Here is an 11,122-nt window from a genome sequence, read left to right as displayed (position 1 = left end):
TTGCTGAATTCTCACATTTACCATTCAGATACTAAGAAGAGATGTGCGGTGAGGCAGCAGCCAGCTGAGCCTCACCATGGATTGCGTAATGACTGGGCTAAGACTGAGACTGTATTATTGTCTCTCTGTATGTCGCCATTAAAATGATCAAACACTTTGGTTGTATGAACTTAAATTCCATAGTTTAGCTGATGTACATAATGTACTGTGTTTTTTGTCAACAGTTCTATGTGTGTGTAACATGTTTCATGAGCTGAGCGATCATAAAACAGTTGCAAAAATGCACCAAGTGAGGCACACCGTTCTTCTGCCTCATGTTAGGGGGCACTAGTGATCCCAACGATTCTTCTTGCAGCAACTCCTCAACTGCAAAATTAGTGACAGCAAGCTACAAGAGCCGTTCATTTATTTTTTCCTCTCGCCTGGACTTTACTTTCTGAATGGAGGATTACATATCCAAGCTGAAACAATTTTTAAAACTGGACTTTCAATCAAAGCAGAAGGTAATAATTAAAGGAAGACCAACAACATAGCTAAAAGGTTTGCTTCAGACAACAGAAGAGCCGCTTTTTTCAAGCAGAGTGGGACACGTATAAAGTCTGGCTGTGTGGATGTCCAGCAAGAAACTGCTTTTTCTGCCTTCTTTTCTCAGCTTGTGACAATGTCTGGACTCAGATGGGATATTATGGCCTAAAGCATTTACAAAGATGTCTCATCAAACACGAGTTGTCGACCACTCACATTCAAAGCCAGAAAAGGCTCTAAACAACAGTCGGAACAGGACTGAGGATGACTTTCTTCCCTGGCAGTGATCTCCACTGAGACAGAGACTTTTAAAACTGAAGGAAGATAAGGTAAACTTCTATAAACAAGTCATTGCTGCTTTTGTTCAGAAGGAGCGGCACATGGACTTAATTTATAAGTAAAGATAAGACCATAATAATGTTTTTTTAATTAAATGTGCTTTTTTGTGTGCTACAGTTTGTATGTGTAAAGAATGCTGATATGAGGTTTTAAACATAACCCATTAACTGCTGACAGATTTCAGAGAAAATTCTAAAAACATTATGAATGATGATTGGGTGTATTTGACATGAATGTCTGTTCTCTTCAGTATCGGCAGATAATGGAGATATGTGCAATCATTCATTCATTCATTCATTTATTCAGTTGTCATCCATTTTCTGCAAATTTGGTTTGAAAAAGAAATAATGTCAGTCCGATTAAAACACACCACTACATGTCTCAGTTACTCGTGTGCTTATCATTTGTGATGGTCTTTTTGAAATGCTGACTGTAAAATGTTAAAGGCCCCATCACACAATAGGAATGAGCAGGAATCAAGCAGAATCAGGTGGAATGGGAAAAACCCAAACTGGAGCCACATTTGGGAGGGACAGATATTCCAACAGCTGTGTAGGAATGCCGTGCAAATACCAAACCTGCCTTGAATGATTCTTGCACATGCCGTGTGTAGTAACTTTCACATGCAGATCAAATGTAGTTGGAACACAAAAGGAATACCTAGAGTGCTCTTAGAATTTAGTAGGAATATTAAGATTGCAGTTTGAATCAATCAAGAAGAGGAGGGCTTATAGGGAGCACTGTCTTCTGCAATATTTACAAGACCTGTCGTCTCTCTCATCTGGATTTTGAAAGACATCCAACTTATGAACGGAAATAATGTACGAGGTATACCAGGTTCTTCTGATTGTTGCATTACTGTAGTGGATGTAAATGCGAGAGATCAGATTATTGCAACTATCACATCACCAACGTGCACAGCCGTTATTACCAGTGCAGCCAACAGTAACAGCCAACAGTCCGTAATGCATTTCAGGAATCCCATAATCAGAAGAACCTGGATTACATGTTTCAGTTCATAAACTGGATGTTCTTCGAAATCCAGTTAAAGAGGAGAAATCTAGAAAGCAGCACTCACTCCCTCCCTCCCTCGCTCTCTCTCTCTCTTGCTCTCTCTCCCTCCCTCTCTTGCTCTTTCGCTGTCCAGGAAATTAGCACATTAGAATGGTGAAACAAACACCTGTGGGTCTGGGCACCTTGCGTCATTTGTAGGATATTAATAAAGTGATTCATGGCATTGTTTGTGGCAAAGACTTCGCTATGGTAACCCTCACTGTACTTGTCTGTGGAGCAGTGCTGACAGCACTTCTCTGCTGCTGTCCCTGTCCAATTAAAAGGTTTTATTTAAGGTGAAAGTAGCATGTGGACACCACATACGTTGACGTGGTTCTCCTTTGTTAACAGTGACTCATATTTTTTTACTCCTCCCCACTGCTCCCACCCACAGGGAGGTTCTAACCATCCACTCCTGCATGATCTCCGTCGGATCCCACGGGAAGTGCAGTCGAAGTGGAAAAATATATAACAGCAGTTGAAGTGGACTCTAACTGAATTCTGGCTGCCTTCTAAATATTTTGACGGCACTTCAACACTCATGGCATCTCAGCAGCATTCTAAACATTCTGATCACATTCTATGGAAATTTGAAATTGTCCAGCACATCAAATCCTGCCAGCATATCCCGAATGTGCCACAGATGAGCTGGACCTGCACCTCCAGATAGTGCCTTGCATTGGGACTGGGTCCCACGTGACTTGGCAGGACCCAGCGGTGGTGGTAAGCCATATGGACAACAGGTGTCCACTGTGGCAGGAGTTCAGGGCAGAGTTATGTGAGCAGCCATTCAGCTGGCAGGAGTCTTCCGCAGAGTCAGATGCATGGCAAGATGGCCCACAGAATTCCACCTCAGCAGTGGGTGGACGGTCGGGCAACCCACGGAGTTTGACCTCAGCCGCGGGCAGACAACATTCAGAGATTCATCTCGACTGTGGGCGGACAGCTGGACCACACTCCAAGATGCGCCTCGGCCACGAGCGGACAACCAGACAGCCCACCGAGATCTGCACTAGCCGCGAGTGGCTCTCTGAATGGCACTCTGAGATCCACCTCTGCCATGGACGAACAGTCGAATGTCCCACTGACATCTGCCCTAGCCATGAGCAGCTCGCCGAACGGCACTCTGAGATTGGCCTCTGCCGCAGATGGACAGTCGAATGTCCCACAAGATCTGCTCTGGCATCGGGCGGCTTGCCGGATGGCCCCCAGAGATCTGCCCTCACTGTGGGCAGATATCCAGAAGGCACATTAAGGTCCACCCTCACCGCAGGTGAACAGCCAGATGGCACACTGAGGTTCACCCTCACCGTGGGCGGACAGCCAGATGGTACACTGAGATCCACCTTTGCTGCAGATTTATCATCATAAAAGACAACATTTCAGTTATCTGATTAATGGTTATCAAAGCTAACTTTGTGTGCCCACAACTGCAAACACGGAATGTGTTTTGAAGCTGGGATATCCAGGAGCAGAGATCTTTACAGCCCTGGCTGTGAGCAGACACCCACCCCCCCCCCCCCCCATCTGTTCAGCACCCAGACCAGCGTGTCACTCTGTGTTACGTGGTCATTCATTTTCATTATTTGTTATGAAATTGCGTATGTAGGTATTGTCCTAATTATTTATATAACTGTCTTGGCGGTGGTTTCTGTGTCTATAATGTGTGCTCTGAGTTCCCATCCAGTTGTCAGTGTGCTGCGATCAACTGACATTCACCTCCCCATGCTGTGTGTGATCTGCCCTCTATGTCTGCCCCCCATGCGATTAGGTCTGTACATATATATAAGCTTTTTATGCAAGTGTACCCTCCCCCCCGGCACGCCAGATTTTTTGGGGGGAGCACAGGGCGGGGGCAACACACGCACACATGTGCGAGACACATGCACTACATGTGTGGCTACTGTGGCTTTTTACAACTCCACAGTCATGGGACATTTAGACAAATTTCACATCCAGCTCGACAGTGATTCTCTGCTGACTGTTTTTGTGATGATATGAATTTCATAGTGAGTATGACAGTAGTCTGCAGTCTCTTGTTGTGCCAACAGTGGGACTGGCCAGACATTTTCTAAGTGCCATGCGAGCGGTGTTAGATGTTCGTGTGCGTCACCTGGAATTTGGCCGACACCTGCTGCGAGAGGGTTTGATGGGCTCACACAGCGCACATGCTGTCTGTCAGCCGCTTGTGTGCGCAAATAGTTATAGCAACAGGTGTACAAGGCGTTGGAAGCAGCTATGATTTTACATGTTTTGCATACGATTCCTGCTTCATGTGCACTTGATGCGCAATTCGACCAAATTTGCAATATGTGTGAAGGGGCCCTTAGCCTAGGCTCATGTGTCATACAGCACACTGGTGAGGAACCTTGGGGTAATTTTTGATCCTTGTCCTTTGACTTCCACATTAGAGACATTATAAGGACTGCTTTCTTCTACCTGAAAATATAGCGAAGATTTGTCCCATCCTGTCTATGGCTGATGCTGAGACTCTGATTCATGCTTTTCTCTCTTCTAGATTGGAGTACTGCAGTGCTCTATTTTCTGGTTTACTGCAGTCCAGCATTGGGGTCTCCAACTGGTTCAAAATGCTGGCAGACGTTTGACATAGAAGCAGAAAATTTGACCACATTACACCCATTTTGGCATCTCTTCACTGCCTTCCTGTCTCTGTGAGATCAGATTTTAAGGTTCTGCTGTTAACCTATAAAATTATTCACGGACTGGCACCTCCTTACTTAGCTGATGTAATTAAACCCTATGTACTGGCCTGGGCTCTACGTTCTCAGGGTGCAGGACTACTTTGTGTTCCTCGGGTGCATAAAAAGTCTGCGGGTCATAGAGCTTTCTTTTATCGTGCCCCTGTTTTGTGGAATGATCTCCCTGCGTCAATAAAATAGTCAGAGTCTGTAGAGACTTTCAATCCAGACTTTAGACGCACTTATTTTCCCTTTCGTATGGCTAGCATACTGGCATAGTATTGTACTAGAGAGTACTACAGAGTTATAGTCTTACACACCTCTCTGCAGCTTCTCTCCCCCTGCCATCCCCTCATTGCCCCATCCCCGTAGAGACGGTGCCTGCTCCCAGACCACCAATAACCAGTAAAAATCTATTTAAGCATAAAAATTCAAAAAGAAAAAATAATATAGCACCTTCAACTGCACCATAGACTAAAACAGTTAAATGTGGTCTATTAAACATTAGGTCTGTCTCTTCTAAGTCCCTGTTAGTAAATGATATAATAATTGATCAACATATTGATTTATTCTGCCTTACAGAAACCTGGTTACAGCAGGATGAATATGTTAGTTTAAATGAGTCAACACCCCCGAGTCACACTAACTGCCAGAATGCTTGTAGCATGGGCCGAGGCGGAGGATTAGCAGCAATCTTCCATTCCAGCTTATTAATTAATCAAAAACCCAGACAGAGCTTTAATTCATTTGAAAGCTTGACTCTTAGTCTTGTCCATCCAAATTGGAAGTCCCAAAAAACAGTTTTATTTGTTATTATCTATCGTCCACCTGGTCGTTACTGTGAGTTTCTCTGTGAATTTTCAGACCTTTTGTCTGACTTAGTGCTTAGCTCAGATAAAATAATTATAGTGGGCAATTTTAACATCCACACAGATGCTGAGAATGACAGCCTCAACACTGCATTTAATCTATTATTAGACTCAATTGGCTTTGCTCAAAATGTAAATGAGTCCACCCACCACTTTAATCATATCTTAGATCTTGTTCTGACTTATGGTATGGAAATTGAAGACTTAACAGTATTCCCTGAAAACTCCCTTCTGTCTGATCATTTCTTAATAACATTTACATTTACTCTGATGGACTACCTAGCAGTGGGGAATAAGTTTCATTACACTAGAAGTCTTTCAGAAAGCGCTGTAACTAGGTTTAAGGATATGATTCCTTCTTTATGTTCTCTAATGCCATATACCAACACAGTGCAGAGAGCTACCTAAACTCTGTAAGTGAGATAGAGTATCTCGTCAATAGTTTTACATCCTCATTGAAGACAACTTTGGATGCTGTAGCTCCTCTGAAAAAGAGAGCTTTAAATCAGAAGTGCCTGACTGCGTGGTATAACTCACAAACTCGCAGCTTAAAGCAGATAACCCGTAAGTTGGAGAGGAAATGGCGTCTCACTAATTTAGAAGATCTTCACTTAGCCTGGAAAAAGAGTCTGTTGCTCTATAAAAAAGCCCTCCGTAAGACATCTTATTACTCATCACTAATTGAAGAAAATAAGAACAACCCCAGGTTTCTTTTCAGCACTGTAGCCAGGCTGACAAAGACTCAGAGCTCTTTTGAGCCAAGTATTCCTTTAACTTTAACTAGTAATGACTTCATGACTTTCTTTGCTAATAAAATTTTAACTATTAGAGAAAAAATTACTCATAACCATCCCAAAGACATATCGTTATCTTTGGCTGCTTTCAGTGATGCCGGTATTTGGTTAGACTCTTTCTCTCCGATTGTTCTGTTATTTTCATTAGTTACTTCCTCCAAACCATCAACATGTCTATTAGACCCCATTCCTACCAGGCTGCTCAAGGAAGCCCTACCATTAAGTAATGCTTCGATCTTAAATATGATCAATCTATCTTTATTAGTTGGCTATGTACCACAGGCTTTTAAGGTGGCAGTAATTAAACCATTACTTAAAAAGCCATCACTTGACCCAGCTATCTTAGCTAATTATAGACCAATCTACAACCTTCCTTTTCTCTCAAAAATTCTTGAACGGGTAGTTGTAAAACAGCTAACTGATCATCTGCAGAGGAATGGTCTATTTGAAGAGTTTCAGTCAGGTTTTAGAATTCATCATAGTACAGAAACAGCATTAGTGAAGGTTACAAATGATCTTCTTATGGCCTCAGACAGTGGACTCATCTCTGTGCTTGTTCTGTTAGACCTCAGTGCTGCTTTTGATACTGTTGACCATAAAAGTTTATTACAGAGATTAGAGCATGCCATAGGTATTAAAGGCACTGCACTGCAGTGGTTTGAATCATATTTATCTAATAGATTACAATTTGTTCATGTAAATGGGGAATCTTCTTCACAGACTAAGGTTAATTATGGAGTTCCACAAGGTTCTGTGCTAGGACCAATTTTATTCACTTTATACGTTTCCCTTAGGCAGTATTATTAGACGGCATTGCTTAAATTTTCATTGTTACGCAGATGATACCCAGCTTTATCTATCCATGAAGCCAGAGGACACACACCAATTAGCTAAACTATAGGATTGTCTTACAGACATAAAGACATGGATGACCTCTAATTTCCTGCTTTTAAATTCAGATAAAACTGAAGTTATTGTACTTGGCCCCACAAATCTTAGAAACATGGTGTCTAACCAGATCCTTACTCTGGATGGCATTACCCTGACCTCTAGTAATACTGTGAGAAATCTTGGAGTCATTTCTGATCAGGATATGTCATTCAATGCGCATATTAAACAAATATGTAGGACTGCTTTTTTGCATTTGCGCAATAGCTCTAAAATTAGAAAGGTCTTGTCTCAGAGTGATGCTGAAAAACTAATTCATGCATTTATTTCCTCTAGGCTGTACTATTGTAATTCATTATTATCAGGTTGTCCTAAAAGTTCCCTGAAAAGCCTTCAGTTAATTCAAAATGCTGCAGCTAGAGTGCTAACGGGGACTAGAAGGAGAGAGCATATCTCACCCATATTGGCCTCTCTTCATTGGCTTCCTGTTAATTCTAGAATAGAATTTAAAATTCTTCTTCTTACTTATAAGGTTTTGAATAATCAGGTCCCATTTTATCTTAGGGACCTCATAGTACCATATCACCCCAATAGAGCGCTTCGCTCTCAGACTGCAGGCTTACTTGTAGTTCCTAGGGTTTGTAAGAGTAGAATGGGAGGCAGAGCCTTCAGCTTTCAGGGTCCTCTCCTGTGGAACCAGCTCCCAATTCAGATCAGGGAGACAGACACCCTCTCTACTTTTAAGATTAGGCTTAAAACTTTCCTTTTTGCTAAAGCTTATAGTTAGGGCTGGATCAGGTGACCCTGAACCATCCCTTAGTTATGCTGCTATAGAGTTAGACTGCTGGGGGGGTTCCCATGATGCACTGTTTCTTTCTCTTTTTGCTCTGTATGCACCAGTCTGCATTTAATCATTATTGATTGATCTCTGCTCCCCTCCACAGCATGTCTTTTTCCTGGTTCTCTCCCTCAGCCCCAACCAGTCCCAGCAGAAGACTGCCCCTCCCTGAGCCTGGTTCTGCTGGAGGTTTCTTCCTGTTAAAAGGGAGTTTTTCCTTCCCACTGTTGCCAAGTGCTTGCTCACAGGGGGTCGTTTTGACCGTTGGGATTTTACATAATTATTGTATGGCCTTGCCTTACAATATAAGGCGCCTTGGGGCAACTGTTTGTTGTGATTTGGCGCTATATAAATAAAATTGATTTGATTTCATTACTATGCTTCCTATCCTCTTAAATTCATTTTAATAGTAAACAGAGCGGGTTGCGGCCTCAACTTTATCTAAAGTTTTGGTCTTTTAGTGAACCTTAGTGCTAGTGGCCAATGATCACCTTAGTATTTCTTCTTTTTTTCTTGTTGCTTAATACTGACAAAGTATACATTATTTGTAGCCTTTTGCTGTCTGATTCTGTTGTGCGGCTACATCCAGAAGTGGGAGTAGGTGTCTTCTTCTGCATTGGTCATGAAATAGATGGGATCTGTGGACCCCCTCCCCAGCCAGCCTCCCATCCTAGACACGAGCATGGACTCCCAAAATTTTCTGTATATTTGTATTGTCAACTGTGTTGGTCACATGGCCCAAGCAGAGGTTCACTCCTTTGAGTTTGTTCTGCTTGAGGTTTCTTCTTCAGTCATCAGCGGGAGTTTTTCCTTATCACTGTCACCTGTGTGCTTGCTCTAGGGGTTAGTAAGGTTAGACCTTACTTGTGTGAAGCACCTTGAGGCAGCTTTGTTGTGATTTGGTGCTATATAAATGAAATGAATTGAAATAAAGTAAATTGAAATTTTAATTCTGCCTAACATTGGGGCTGGGGTTTTGCATCAGATGTCTCATGCTCACAGGACAGCTTCACTCCAATATCCTTTTAAGAGTCAACTCAACCGTTTGGTAGAGTATATTGCTATCTACTACATTCTACTGAAAAATGTGATGATGTTAAAGGGATATCGGGGTGGGGGAGCACAAATTTGTTGGGTAGCTGGTTTGTGGTCCTCATGGTTGCTTCTTGCCTCCTGATGGAGTGGCATAATGGCCCTGGGGCATGTACTCCCCCCCCATTTGAAGTGTAATGGAAACTTGCCTACTGTTGCAAATGGGCCACAAATGGAGGGAATTCCTCATTGATGGGATCATCAAACTGATTTGACAGCTTGTTGTCCATGGATGAAGACTGAAGACAGTGTCCCAGGCTGAGTTATGTCTAGCGTGAGAACCAACAGCTCTGATCTGATGAGTAGCCATTTCCTGCCAAGCCACGGTGTTTGAAAATTTCTGTTCTGTTACAGTAGATAGACCAATCTTCAACAGTGATTCAATATGTCCTTTGTTTTTCTTAACATCTTGTCACACTAATTTGTTGTTGAAAGTCTGTAACATGGTGTGCGAGTCAGTGATACTCAGTCCACTGTATGAATAAGGAGATTGTCAGCATTGTAATGTGAGCTAACCCCCTTCCAAAAAAAGCACAAAAACCAATAAAGAATGAATAAAATATTAAAACATGGACCTTGTAAAAAAATCAGAAAATAATACAAAAAACAAACAATAAAAATATTTAAAACTTCTATAAAAAGTGAATCGTGACACACATGCCAATGTAAGAATCTAAACATGTGAGATTATGAGATTTGTTACTATCATTTAGGGGTGTGACAATACGTGTATTTCTATTGAACCATATAGTACACACGCGATGGTTCAGTGCACAGAACTGTACACATAATACACAGTATGACTTTTCACAGTATGATTATACACATGTGCGTATTTGTTTCCCCAGCTATTTGTTTTCAGCGAGTTGTTCTGTTCATGTCCACAGACTGTGTCACTCTAGTTTCACGCTCTGTGCAGGAGGCATGGCCAGCAAGCAGTGAGTCTCTTATCTTCACTGTATGAATATCTTTCCTTCTTTTATTTTAATGAGATTCTCCATGCTGGAGCTTTTAATTGGGACTGGTTATTATTCTCTGTTTCTGTATGTGAAGTGACCTGTGACTCACAGGTCAATTCACTCAACTAGTTTTACACAACTAGTCAACTGCTCAGCTAGTCCAAATCCAAAATTTAAACGCAACACTTTTGGTTTTGATCCCATTTTGTATGAGATGAACTCAAAGATCTAAAACTTTTTCCACATACACAATATCACCATTTCCCTCAAATATTGTTCACAAACCAGTCTAAATCTGTGATAGTGAGCACTTCTCCTTTGCTGAGATAATCCATCCCACCTCACAGGTGTGCCATACCAAGATGCTGATTAGACACCATGATTAGTGCACAGGTGTGCCTTAGACTGCCCACAATAAAAGGCCACTCTGAAAGGTGCAGTTTTATCACACAGCACAATGCCACAGATGTCGCAAGATTTGAGGGAGCGTGCAATTGGCATGCTGACAGCAGGAATGTCAACCAGAGCTGTTGCTCGTGTATTGAATGTTCATTTCTCTACCATAAGCCGTCTCCAAAGGCGTTTCAGAGAATTTGGCAGTACATCCAACCAGCCTCACAACCGCAGACCATGTGTAACCACACCAGCCCAGGACCTCCACATCCAGCATGTTCACCTCCAAGATCGTCTGAGACCAGCCACTCGGACAGCTGCTGAAACAATCGGTTTGCATAACCAAAGAATTTCTGAACAAACTGTCAGAAACCGTCTCAGGGAAGCTCATCTGCATGCTCGTCATCCTCATCGGGGTCTCGACCTGACTCCAGTTCGTCGTCGCAACTTCGCACAGCCATTGAAGAGGAGTGGACCAACATTCCACAGGCCACAATTGACAACCTGATCAACTCTATGCGAAGGAGATGTGTTGCACTGCATAAGGCAAATGGTGGTCACACCAGATACTGACTGGTATCCCCCCATTGTGCTGTGTGATAAAACTGCACCTTTCAGAGTGGCCTTTTATTGTGGGCAGTCTAAGGCACACCTGTGCACTAATCATGGTGTC

This window comes from Thalassophryne amazonica, chromosome 3 (genome assembly GCF_902500255.1).
Source record: "Thalassophryne amazonica chromosome 3, fThaAma1.1, whole genome shotgun sequence".
NCBI classification, from domain to species: Eukaryota; Metazoa; Chordata; class Actinopteri; order Batrachoidiformes; family Batrachoididae; genus Thalassophryne; species Thalassophryne amazonica.
The sequence above is the reverse complement of the archived record's forward strand: the minus strand, read 5'-3'. Positions refer to the sequence as shown.